This window comes from Seriola dumerili, unplaced genomic scaffold (genome assembly GCF_002260705.1).
Source record: "Seriola dumerili isolate Sdu_G_001 unplaced genomic scaffold, Sdu_1.0 BDQW01000081.1, whole genome shotgun sequence".
Classification (NCBI taxonomy): Eukaryota; Metazoa; Chordata; class Actinopteri; order Carangiformes; family Carangidae; genus Seriola; species Seriola dumerili.
In genome coordinates, this window is record NW_019174336.1 from 5,374,517 (window position 1) to 5,389,116 (window position 14,600).

General features: G+C 35.9%; 1 long non-coding RNA gene across 1 annotated transcript; it reads right to left on the bottom strand.

The window, feature by feature from the left end:
- Positions 1–96: 96 nt before the first annotated feature.
- On the bottom strand, positions 97–8,416 carry LOC111221076. The gene is made up of 2 exons (XR_002665080.1): positions 8,265–8,416; positions 97–2,161 (listed from the first exon to the last, which is right to left on the bottom strand). It is a non-coding gene; the product is annotated as an uncharacterized LOC111221076 (long non-coding RNA).
- Between the last annotated feature and the right edge of the window lie 6,184 nt (positions 8,417–14,600).

Genomic DNA, 14,600 nt, shown 5'->3' on the forward strand with positions numbered 1-14,600 from the left:
GCATTTACTGTCACTGCTTTTTGATTAATTTTTTTGAAGAAACTACTACTTGTTTTTTGCTTTTTTTTTTTTTTTAAAAAGGAGTTGAGTCCTTCATGTAATGGAAGCCAATTTATTAGACAGCCTTAGTACATATTAGGTACACATGGAAGTATTGTTTGTGCTTCAACACTGGCAAACAAACAATCCCAATAAGTTAAACAGTTTCAGGACAGACTAATGTATCATCATTATTTTTTCTCTGGTAAATAATTTTGATATAAATCAATGGATTTAACAGAGTAAACCCTATACAACAGCAAATTATAATAGAAAAAAATAAACACAAAGTCAAGCGTTTGCATCACAGAAAACGCATTATAGTGCAATATACAACTTGTTTGGCCAGGAAAGAGGGAGGGAAGGGAGGAAATAAAAGTGAAAAGGGGGGGTTAAAGTTTTGTTGTTTTTTCTTTTTTTGCAAAGCCATTCACCATTGGAGGGTTTTACATTGCACCAGAGGAGGAAACAGACAAAGAAAATATAGATAATAGTTCTTTTTCCCAGCTGACCACTAACAGCTACAGCTAAAACATCACAAACACGGCGGCTTCACATTGGCATTTTAAAAGGAAAAGTATCACTACTTCACAGTCAGAAATATCACCAGTCAACAGTGAGACGCTAAAACAGCAACATATGGCAGATACACAACACTACTCAGTGCATGGCCCAATTAAACATCATTACTAACCAATGAGATAAGACTTAATCTGACAGATACAATACTGAAATACAACTGGCCCTTTTTAAGATTATTCTTTAAATATCAGCAAGCAACGGCCTCTTTGACATTAAAACGTGAAGTTTCTCCGGAGAAAGGAAAAATTTGTGGCAGGTAAATACTTCACAGTCTCGGCAGCCGGAGGAGGGATGATTCGGGCTATTTTTTTTTTTTTACAGAGCTTTCTCTTTTCGTCTTCCGCTCTGCCAAGTGATTTTAAATGAATACTTCACCGAAAATTCAACTATTTTGACTATGTTTTGAGTATCAAGCACTCACCAGCCGTAGAAGAAGATGGAAAGCTTGAGCATGGCAGCTGAGGATAGCTTAAATACACGATGGTTTCGCCGCAAAAAAAACTATCAAAACATCCACAGGAACTTATAAAACCATTCCCATAGCATAGTCCACATCTCCATCTGTCAAAACATGTGCTAAGTATTTTACAAAGTTGTATTTCCGTCAAAATATGCCTGAAAAAAGACACATTCTGTTTGTTGCTACAGCAGTAGCCTGTTATGCCATTGTCTGTGTGCAACACAGCAATGGTTACCGCCCACGCCGTTAACAAGTTTCAGCTGCTGAATGAGTCGTGGATAATGCTTCAGGAGTGATTAGACAGGTTTCAGTGAACGTTTTTTCTACTTCTTGATACTTAGAAAACAGGTTTCCGGTGGAGCATTCAATCTCAGCATCTTTGGAAAAGGTTAAACGCCAACTCTGCAGCTCCCAGAACATCCACACTGGATACAAACACATTAACAGTCCACACAAGTCCAAGCATGCTACTGAATATGCACATCTCAAATGGGCAGGGGGCGACTCTTCTCTGATGAAATATATTTATATATATATGTATATTGCATGTTGACTGATATGATATATTTTACAACATCAACCTCTCAAACTGCACATCCCTCCTCCACCTGCTTCCAATAAAACTCACACCAAGGAGGTAATCCAAAGGAAAACAAGAGAAAATGTCTACCTCTTACACATTCTAGCAGGTTTCATAGCATACAATATTACATTTTGGTACTTTCAGTTCTAAATGGCCTTCTGTTCTGATATTTAAACCTTTTTAAATAAGTTCATTTAGTTGCATCCATTGTAAAACATGAGAATACTTGCAACAATTTTATTCTTTGATACAACATATATTTTTTTTTAATCATCTGTCTTTTTTTCTTTTCAAGCAAGATGCATACACAATTAATGGATAGGGTGGGGTGGGCGGAGGGGGTTATGGAGGTAACATGGGTAGAGGAGGGGTGTGGGTTAAGGTTAAGGAGGAGAGAGATGTGATTGGAAGATTTTAGCTTGTCACTTCCTCGTCTGGTTTGTTCATGGCCTTGAGCTGCTCCAGCAGGCTGGTGGGGGTGAAGATGTGGGTCGATCCTGGGGACACGCACACGCAAGCACACACGCACGCAAACACACACACACACACAAACACACACACACACACACAGAGAGCGTTAGATCTGCACGTTTGGAAAGAAACAGATGACAAAATGTGTTTTCAGCTCTTGCTATGAATGCCTATTGTAGATGAGGACAGTCTCACATAATGTTATGTCTTATAGCTGCAGTCCCTGGTTACTCTGCAGATTGAGATCTTGCATCTTAAAACAGCTTGTCACTGCTGTCTGGTAAAAATCTACCAATACTGAAATTTAAAACATCCTCAAAACTGCCTCAAATGATTTTAGACTTTATTTTACAGCACTGTGTTAACCTGTAGAGGAATATGTACTACTTTAACTGACCTGACAGCAAGAAATCCCCCAAAACTAGAGATATGACCTCTGCAAGACTGACTGGACAGAGTGGAAAAACTCATATGCCTAAATTTGGGGGTTCTCGTTTTATCTCTGATTGTCTATCCATCTTTTGCTTTGTTTAGATTTTTCTTTGCCTGTATAAAGTACCATATTAACTCCTTCCACTACTGACTAATACGTCTCCACCCTACAGTCATAGAGTTGATACTGAAACTCATGAGGCTGTGTTAAATCAGATGCAGCTGAACATTATGGAAGCACACAGATCAGTGATGGTGCCACACAACTGACATGACTCTGTGAGCTGAAAGCGGCAGGTGAGGTTAGAAGAAAAACCTGCGACACCAAACCTGTCTACACAGCACAGCCAATCAGATGTTAGAAAAATGCGCACATGACCATGTAAGCCTTTAATTAAAGAGCATGCAGGAAGCTGGAAAAATACTGGTAGAAAAAGCAAAAAAGACAAAAGCAGATCTTCTCTACATGTCATGAAATCCCAAACCCGAGAGTTAGGTCTATTGTCTGCCATTAATATGAATGAAAATGTGAAACTCAGTAACTTTAATAAGACAGGGATGAACTCTCGTGACAGCTGAAGACACATTTCAAACATTGTAAAACTTGAAAGGCGCTGACTGGAGTAAATCAAACATTTTGCCCAATTTGTTTGTCACTTCTTTACCAGATTTACAGATGGACAGCTGCCATCTTGATTCTTGATCATAGAGAAAGCAAACAGACTATTTGATTTACTCCACACACACCTGTTCAGCATCAACAGTATTTGTCCTACATTGGTTTGTTTCTGTTGCAAAGCTGCATGTTTCTTCCAGTTTGGTCTGATTAGCTTTACCTCATAGACATTCAACCTACTATTAAAACTAAACTTGAAGAGGAAGTGGAAGTAGTTGAAGGTAAAAACAGAAGAGAAAGAGGCAAGTCCATCTCGAGTTGGGTCATTATGGTGATGCAGGGGTCGTGGGTGTCAGGGATCTTGGGTGGGTGGGTGGGTGGGGTTTAGTGTGAGTCACAGAAGTCAGTGTCAGACTGGCCTCACCTGCTTCTCTGCTGTTCCCCAAAACACACAGCTTCGTGGGCCTTTCAGCCCCAGAAACACAACACTCTGATGTTGATCTCCAACGCCACTAAATAACTGTACATGGCTGGGTTTGGACCAAAATAGCATAACAAAAACAAAGAGTTGTTTTAGTAAGTGATGGCCATTTTGCTCAGGAAGTGCTGAATATGGCAGTATGTGGGGGAACAGCCATACTGCCTAATGTGAGAGCTGCTTACAGAGGAAATCATAAAACCAAAAGTTGGTTTGTAAATGATATCGCTTTAGCAGATTAGTCAGGTATGAGATGGATGCCCAGGACTATAATATTCTGTCTGTATGGGTGAGAATCCAACTTTAAATGACAATGTGTGTAAAGTAGACGTGTAACAAAGTGGTCATGGTTGTGGAAATAGGTGTTACAAGTATTTACTACATCCACCGAGGAAATGTTTAAAATATTCCCAACCTTGTGTTTGTTAGCAGGATTTTTAGAAACTATGTGTAGAATTAATGAAATCTGGTGAAGGGAGGAATAATTGTTTTTTTGGTGCAGACAGCTCCACCATGTGGCCGTTTATAAAACACTTTTATGGAGAACATTTCTTGTTTTTAACTTCTGAATCAAAGCAATAAAAGACATATTTTTTTTTGTCCCTTCACTACTTGGTTCAAAAGATTTTTTTTCCAACACTACACACTTCATCAAATCTAAACAAATTCCAGTTCTTGTTTTGTATTCCACACCATTTCCTTTTAAATGGTTGCCAAAGTTTTGCAGGTGTAGTGCAGTTTAAATAAACTCTAAAATGCATCGTGAGGACAACACATAGACTTGGCAGAGGTATGGGCTCTCTGACTGCTTTCTAATACAACACAGGTTTGTATGGATGCAATATCTGTTTTTGTGTTCTTGAAAAACAACTTGTGTGTGATTGCCGTGTGTAAGGGATGAGTTTTGGAGGAAATAAAGAGTGTTCTACACTAAATGGTAGGAAGGGGGGGTGGTTATTAGTGGTAGCTGTTTGACATATGCGGCATCTTTATTTTTGGGTAGGTTGCTAAAGCATATCAGGTGGAACAATGCTACATTCTCAGACTGTGTCAGCAGAGAGACATTACAGAGGCAGCTTTATGGGCAACTGATCTGAATACCACTGAAATAGTTACTGTTGTCTGACTGTTTTCCATTTCGTTGCCACAAAAACTGCCCTGTGTGTAAGCAGCACCCTGTAAATATCATCATGATGATCTGTGATTAATATCCAGAACCCTCTGCAGACGAGCCATGAGCCATGTGAGCATGTGATGGTGGGCTGAGAGAGAGTGACGTGGATGGAGTCAGAGGATTGTATGGAAGCCCTGAGAAACAAGTAAAAAAAATTCTGGTGATCCTTTTTCTAAGTCTGATATGAATTGTTTTCTCTCTTGTGTTTATGTCTTAAGAACAGGTGAAAAAAAAAGGTTTTGCCAGGTGACCTGTGCTAATCTTCCATTAGCATTAGCTATACTGTGGTTCACCTGTCAACTGAAGGACTGATTAAAAATAAGCATTGCACTATAACTGCCATATAAATACACAGCATCCAATTCTATATCATAAATATGAATGATAACCATATACATTTAGATTACCAGAATTAACATGTATCCAAAGTGCGTATATTTTAAATTATCCTATTCCCACTGATAAGGATTTGATTTTTTATTCTTTATTGGAAAAACATCCTACTCATAAGGGGTGAAGTGTCCCTGTTAGACTGTAGCTGTTGGTTAGCCATGAATGATGTTTTTCACTCGCTAGCTAGCAGGCTTACAGCATTGATAATAGTATGCAAAGGGCATTAGCTATACTGACATTAGTACTTTTAAGACTGGGGTAGTGGTACACTTCAGCCTCTTGTGGCCAAAATGAGTATTATAACAACAAACACTTACATCATAAAAATGTTTTTTCTCCTTCCTAAACTTTTTTTCCACTTGTTATCACAAAAGATAAAAATGGAATTTGGGAAAGATTATCCTGGCAAAAACCTTTTTTTCCAGTTGTTTTAAGTCATACACACACAAGAGAAAACAATTTAGATGAGACTTAGAAAATGGACCACACAATTTTTTTTTTTCACACTTGACCTTGAGCTTCTGTCAAACGAGGAAAACAAAACAAAACACAAAGAACAAAAGGAGAGAATCCTTCTTTGAAATCTAGCATTAGCTCAAGGACCTGCCCTGAAAGAAACCAGTAACAAAATCAAGGGGATTGTCTTTTGCAAAGGGTTAATTACAAAAATAATCAGACGGTTAAAAACTGATAAAGATGGATCTCGGGGGTAGATTAAATCTGGAGTGAGTGTTCAGCAGGCTCAAATGGCCTTTGGGTGACCGTCAAGGGGCGATTTAATCCACCCAGTTGAGATGATGGGAGGAGGCAGCAGGGATCGGGTCACAACCCCCTCAGGCATGGCCCCTCCTCAGCACAGACTTCACTTAGACTGAATCCAAATGTCCACCCTCCAGACTTGAAGACACGAAACTCATGGACTTCGGACATATGCACTGTGACATGCTACCCATCATCACGTCAAGTTTTCGAGGCTGCCTGAATGGAAGGCTACATAAGATCCTGATAAGATGGTTTTTGCACTTCTCTGATTTTATGCATCACATTTTTCAACAATGTATCTTATCTTGTATGTATGTATGTATCTCTTTCTTTAGACATTTCTACAACATGACATGGTTAAGTCCTGTTTCAAATATTGCAAGTAACTTCTCAGCATACTTGTGTTTTTTATACATTTATAAGTTTTATGTTCTTATTGTGTCACAGTCTCACATTCGGAACATTAAGTCCGCCACTCTGTAGTGAAGTCTGGACATTTGGATTCAGCCCGCCAGCAGCTGATTGACTAGCAGGACTCCCACTCTGGTTGGCTAATTGTCAGTATACAGAGAGCAGAGCCTGATGCAGAGGACCATGCACTGGGGAAAGGTTGGGGGTGCCCATCCCTGAGGGACACAGGGAGGAGGAGGGTGGAGTTACATAAAAAACAATACTGAGTGTTCAAAGAAGAAAAAGGAACAAGGTGGAAGCCCTTGTGCTGTTGAAGTTCAGAAAGGGCTTCTTTGTGCGGCTGCCTTTACTTTTTTCAGTGTGATTTCTCTCTCCCTCCCTCCCAATCTGTCTCTGCCTCACTCGTCTGAGGGGTCTGCGTCCTCAAAGGACACCCTAGTGGACTCTCGGAAGTCGGGGTGCTGCAGGTCCGATAAGAATTTGGTGGGGGTGAGCATGTGGGTGGCACCTGTGGAGGAACAGAGGCGGCTTCACCACTCGTCTCTCAGCACATGCCACGCCCCCTCCCCCACTCACTCCAAAAACAAAAGGGTTAAAACAAGCAACCTGTCATACATACACACAGAGACACACTTACACACTTACACACACACACACACACACACACACACACACACACACACACACACACTTGGCATGTTGCACAAACATAAAAAAACTGGTACGCACAGACACAGAAAAAGACATGGCGTGGCTGCAATTTAAAGACAACAGTTGTTTTTAAAGACAACAGCAGAAGCAGAGCACAACAGAAACTAACAACACACTTTCCCATTTATAACACAGACTGACTGGCAAAGCTTTAAGACATCAAATAAACAATACAGAGGGGCATAACATAAAGGGCTATTTACATTCACATTGCACACAATAGGTAGGTTGTAACAACTACAGTATGTGCAGCTAGACGTTCTGAAAACCCTCCACCAGCTTACACTTAAACTGCTTCAGTGTAACTGTTGTGAAGCTGTTGTGGCCATGATGTGTGATGTGGGATTCAGTGTCTGGGTGCATGAAAGTCAGAAAGGAAATTATTCTGTCCTTCATGAGCTGTGCTGTTTACAAAACCTGAACCTTAAATCCCAATTTGTTATTTTATGTTTGAAAAAGTGAAAGTGTATTGAGTTAAAGTCAACGCCAAAGTAAATGTAAACCTGAAATATCAAACACAAATCAATCTTGTATTGGTTCTGTGTGTCAGCGCTGTGAGATATTACTGGTTTTGTCTGAGATTGTCACCTTTTATCTAAAATTTTCTAAAAATATAAATGATGAATATTCATCTTTTCACCTCCTTCAACAAATGCCAGAAACAATTCATTAAAAACTCTTATTATATTTTCAAAAAGTCAACTGATTTCACCCCATGCTTTGTGAAAAAAACTGATTCCCTTTTCCTTTTGCGCAATCAGTTAATTTACACCTCTACCTCAGGGTCACACTGTCCATTCACTTCACTTCCTGTGGTTGACTCCCTTCATGTTTTCCTTCCATCCGCCTTTATTTTGGTAGCTGTGTTCCAGTTCAGAAGCTGTGTCCTTCTGTCGCCTTCAGAGGACCTGAAAGCCAGACTGGCCTTATACCTGCTGCTCCAGCCTCACACAGTCCTCTGAAAATGCTTCAGAAAACGTCGCCCCTGAATTAGGACACAGCTTTTATCAGCATGTCCACTCAGAGACACGTCCACTCTGTGTTCAAGGTCGTGGTGAGTGTATCTTTGAGTAGCCATGTCCTCCACCTACACATTAACCCTTCTCTTGTTCTCAGCCTGCCCTCAGTGGTGCCCCCTGTTAGATTACTCACCAATGACGGCTTCCCATTTCCCATTGGCCTGTGTGACCTCATAGGCGCAGCGCATCTCACTGAAGGACACGCCACCGATGACAAAGACCATGACACGTGGACCGGTGCGGTATTCTCCAGGTGTCTTATTCTTGTGCCAGTGGCCGTACCGAGCACTGTCAGAGCAGAAAGGTGGTCACATTATTAGAGATCTGTGCCAATTTCTAACTTGGCATTATATTTCATTGCATCGATTCTCTCACAACAATATTTTGAGAATTGAGAATAATTTCCAAAATGTGGATTATGTTTCATGGACACAAAGATGTGACATTTTGGGTTATTTAAGGGCATAACTTCTGGAGATGGCGGAGAAACTCAAGTCATCAACACTGAGCAAAGATTTTGATCCATTTTTCACCCTGTGCTTTGCCTCTCAGGTACTGTTTCCATTCAGGCTACATACATAGGCTGCACTCAAAAAAATCTACTTTCCTAACCACTTTTCCTTGATGAACTTAATAACACAGGGAAGATAAGTACAGTGACAAATTCAATGTAGTATTCCTACAATTCCAGTAAAGTTTCTCCAAAACAGAGTCACACCTCCTAAGAAAGGATGATTTCAATTTATACATAGGTTAAATATAACCATCAGTTACTCATAGCAGGCAAAAACAGAATAGATATTGTTGGAAATAAATACACAATGTTGTTTTTATGCCTCACTATGATTTTTTATACTTAACTATACTATGTCGTTTTTTGTGCCTTACTGTTCTATGTTGTTTTTATGCATTACTTTACTATGCTGTTTTAAAAACCTCACTATATTATGTCGTTTTTTATGCCTTGCTATATTATTTTGTTTCTATGCCTTACGATACTATGAAGTTTTTAAAACTTATTATACTGTGACATTTTTATGCCTTACTATTCTGTCGTTTTTATGCCTTACTGTACTATTTCATTTTTTATACCTCACTTGTACTATGACGTTTGCTTGCCTTACTATACTATTTAGTTTTTATGCCTTACTATACTATGAAGTTTTTTATGCCTTACTATACTATGAAGTTTTTAAAACTTATTATACTGTGACATTTTTATGCCTTACTATTCTGTCGTTTTTATGCCTTACTGTACTATTTCATTTTTTATACCTCACTTGTACTATGACGTTTGCTTGCCTTACTATACTATTTAGTTTTTATGCCTTACTATACTATGAAGTTTTTTATGCCTTACTATACAATGACATTTTTAATGCCTAGCTATACTATTTTGTTTTTATGCCATACTATACTGTGACGTTTTTTATCCCTTACTATACTATGATGTCTTTTATGCCTTAATATACAAGGACGTTTTTATGCCTTAATATACTATGTGGTTTTCTTGCCTTATTATTCTATGTTGGTTTTATGCCTTACTATACTATGTTGTCTTTTATGCCTTACTATACAATGACATTTTTAATGCCTTGCTATACTATTTTGTTTTTATGCCATACTATACTATGACGTTTTTTGGCATTTTTATGACTTACTATACTATGATGTTTTTTTGGCATTTTTATGACTTATTATACTCTGTTGTCCATGCCTTAGCATAGTATGATGTTTTTATTACATTTTATGCCTTACTATACAATGACGTTTTCTGTGCCTTGCTATACTATTTTGTTTTTTGCCTGACTATTCTATGTTGTTTTTATAACTCACTATACTGTGACGTTTTCATGCCTCACTATACTATATTGTTTGTTATGCCTTACTATACTATGAAGTTTTTATAATTTGCTATACTATGATGTTTTTTGCTTGATTATTCTATGTTGTTTTCATGCCTTAATAAACTATGAAGTTTTTATAAATTAAAATACTATGACGTTTTTTGGTATTTTTATGACTTACGTTTTTTGGCATGACATTTCATGCATTACCATACTACCATATACTATGACATTTCATGCATTAGCATAGTATGATGCTTTTTTCACTTTCTATACCTTAGTATAGTAAGATTTTTTTTTTGACAATTTTATGCCATACTATACTATGATGTTTTTTGGAATTTTTATGACTTATTGTACTCTGTTGTCTATGCCTTAGCATAGTATGATGTTTATATGACATTTCATGCCTTACCATACTATGACCTTTTTATGACCTTTTATGCCTTAATATACTATCATGTTTTTTTGACATTTTATGCCACACGATACTATCACGTTTATTGGCATTTTTATGACTTACTATACTCCGTTGTTCTATACCTTACAGTTTTTTTGCCTTACTATACTGTTGTTTTTTTTGCCTTACTGTTCTATGTTGGTTTTATGCCTTACTATACTATTTTGTCTTTCATGCCTTACTATACTATGTTGTTTTTCTAACTCACTATACTATGACGTTTTCATGCCTTACTATACTATGTTGTCTGTTATGCCTTGCTATACAATGTTGTTTTTATAACTCACTATACAATGACATTTTCATGCCTTACTGTGCTATATTGTTTGTTATGCCTTGCTATACTATTTTGTTTTTATGCCATACTATACTATGACATTTTTTTAAATTTTAATTCCATACTTTACTCTGATGTTTTTTGGAATTTTTATTACTTACTATACTATGACATTTCATGCATTACCATACCATGATGTTTTTATGACTTTCTATACCCCAATATAGTATGATGTTTTTTTTATGTTTTACGCCATACTATACTATGACGTTTTTTGGCATTTTCATGACTTACTATACTACGATGTTTTTATTACATTTTTATGCCTTACTATACTATGTTGTTTGATCCCTTGCCATACTGTGGCATTTTTATGCCTTACTATACTATGTTGTTTTTATAACTCACTATACTGTGAAGTTTTCATGCCTTACTGTGCTATATTGTTTGTTATGCCTTGCTATACTATTTTGTTTTTATGCCATACTATACTATGACATTTTTTGAAAATTTTATTCCATACTTTACTATGACGTTTTTTGGCATTTTCATGACTTACTATACTACGATGTTTTTTTGGCATTTTTATGCCTTACTATACTATGTTGTTTGATCCCTTGCCATACTATGATGTTTTTATTACTTTCTATACCCCAATATAGTATGATGTTTTTTTGACTTTTTACGCCATACTATACTATGACGTTTTTTGGCAATTTCATGACTTACTATACTACGATGTTTTTATTACATTTTTATGCCTTACTATACTATGTTGTTTGATCCCTTGCCATACTGTGGCGTTTTTATGCCTTACTATACTATGACTAATATACTACTGACTATACTATGTTGTTTTTATAACTCACTATACTGTGACGTTTTCATGCCTTACTGTGCTATATTGTTTGTTATGCCTTGCTATACTATTTTGTTTTTATGCCATACTATACTATGACATTTTTTGAAATTTTAATTCCATACTTTACTATGATGTTTTTTTGGCATTTTTATGCCTTACTATACTATGACATTACATGCATTACCATACTATGATGTTTTTATGACTTTCTATACCTTAATATCGAAAGATGTTTTTTTGACTTTTTACGCCATACTATACTATGACGTTTTTTGGCATTTTCATGACTTATAATACTACAATGTTTTTTTGGCATTTTTATGCCTTACTATACTATGTTGCTTGATCCCTTGCCATACTATGATGTTTTTATTACTTCCTATACCGCAATATAGTATGATGTTTTTTTGACTTTTTACGCCATACTATACTATGACGTTTTTTGGCATTTTCATGACTTATAATACTACAATGTTTTTTTGGCATTTTTATGCCTTACTATACTATGTTGCTTGATCCCTTGCCATACTATGATGTTTTTATTACTTCCTATACCGCAATATAGTATGATGTTTTTTTGACTTTTTACGCCATACTATACTATGACGTTTTTTGGCATTTTCATGACTTATAATACTACAATGTTTTTTTGGCATTTTTATGCCTTACTATACTATGTTGCTTGATCCCTTGCCATACTATGATGTTTTTATTACTTCCTATACCGCAATATAGTATGATGTTTTTTTGACTTTTTACGCCATACTATACTATGACGTTTTTTGGCATTTTCATGACTTATAATACTACAATGTTTTTTTGGCATTTTTATGCCTTACTATACTATGTTGCTTGATCCCTTGCCATACTATGATGTTTTTATTACTTCCTATACCGCAATATAGTATGATGTTTTTTTGACTTTTTACGCCATACTATACTATGACGTTTTTTGGCATTTTCATGACTTATAATACTACAATGTTTTTTTGGCATTTTTATGCCTTACTATACTATGTTGCTTGATCCCTTGCCATACTATGATGTTTTTATTACTTCCTATACCGCAATATAGTATGATGTTTTTTTGACTTTTTACGCCATACTATACTATGACGTTTTTTGGCATTTTCATGACTTATAATACTACAATGTTTTTTTGGCATTTTTATGCCTTACTATACTATGTTGCTTGATCCCTTGCCATACTATGATGTTTTTATTACTTCCTATACCGCAATATAGTATGATGTTTTTTTGACTTTTTACGCCATACTATACTATGACGTTTTTTGGCATTTTCATGACTTATAATACTACAATGTTTTTTTGGCATTTTTATGCCTTACTATACTATGTTGCTTGATCCCTTGCCATACTATGATGTTTTTATTACTTCCTATACCGCAATATAGTATGATGTTTTTTTGACTTTTTACGCCATACTATACTATGACGTTTTTTGGCATTTTCATGACTTATAATACTACAATGTTTTTTTGGCATTTTTATGCCTTACTATACTATGTTGCTTGATCCCTTGCCATACTATGATGTTTTTATTACTTCCTATACCGCAATATAGTATGATGTTTTTTTGACTTTTTACGCCATACTATACTATGACGTTTTTTGGCATTTTCATGACTTATAATACTACAATGTTTTTTTGGCATTTTTATGCCTTACTATACTATGTTGCTTGATCCCTTGCCATACTATGATGTTTTTATTACTTCCTATACCGCAATATAGTATGATGTTTTTTTGACTTTTTACGCCATACTATACTATGACGTTTTTTGGCATTTTCATGACTTATAATACTACAATGTTTTTTTGGCATTTTTATGCCTTACTATACTATGTTGCTTGATCCCTTGCCATACTATGATGTTTTTATTACTTCCTATACCGCAATATAGTATGATGTTTTTTTGACTTTTTACGCCATACTATACTATGACGTTTTTTGGCATTTTCATGACTTATAATACTACAATGTTTTTTTGGCATTTTTATGCCTTACTATACTATGTTGCTTGATCCCTTGCCATACTATGATGTTTTTATTACTTCCTATACCGCAATATAGTATGATGTTTTTTTGACTTTTTACGCCATACTATACTATGACGTTTTTTGGCATTTTCATGACTTATAATACTACAATGTTTTTTTGGCATTTTTATGCCTTACTATACTATGTTGCTTGATCCCTTGCCATACTATGATGTTTTTATTACTTCCTATACCGCAATATAGTATGATGTTTTTTTGACTTTTTACGCCATACTATACTATGACGTTTTTTGGCATTTTCATGACTTATAATACTACAATGTTTTTTTGGCATTTTTATGCCTTACTATACTATGTTGCTTGATCCCTTGCCATACTATGATGTTTTTATTACTTCCTATACCGCAATATAGTATGATGTTTTTTTGACTTTTTACGCCATACTATACTATGACGTTTTTTGGCATTTTCATGACTTATAATACTACAATGTTTTTTTGGCATTTTTATGCCTTACTATACTATGTTGCTTGATCCCTTGCCATACTATGATGTTTTTATTACTTCCTATACCGCAATATAGTATGATGTTTTTTTGACTTTTTACGCCATACTATACTATGACGTTTTTTGGCATTTTCATGACTTATAATACTACAATGTTTTTTTGGCATTTTTATGCCTTACTATACTATGTTGCTTGATCCCTTGCCATACTATGATGTTTTTATTACTTCCTATACCGCAATATAGTATGATGTTTTTTTGACTTTTTACGCCATACTATACTATGACGTTTTTTGGCATTTTCATGACTTATAATACTACAATGTTTTTTTGGCATTTTTATGCCTTACTATACTATGTTGTTTGATCCCTTGCCCTACTGTGGCGTTTTTATGCCTTACTATACTATGTTGTTTGATCCCTTGTCATACTATGATGTTTTTATTACTTTCTACACCCCAATATAGTATGATGTTTTTTTGACTTTTTACGCC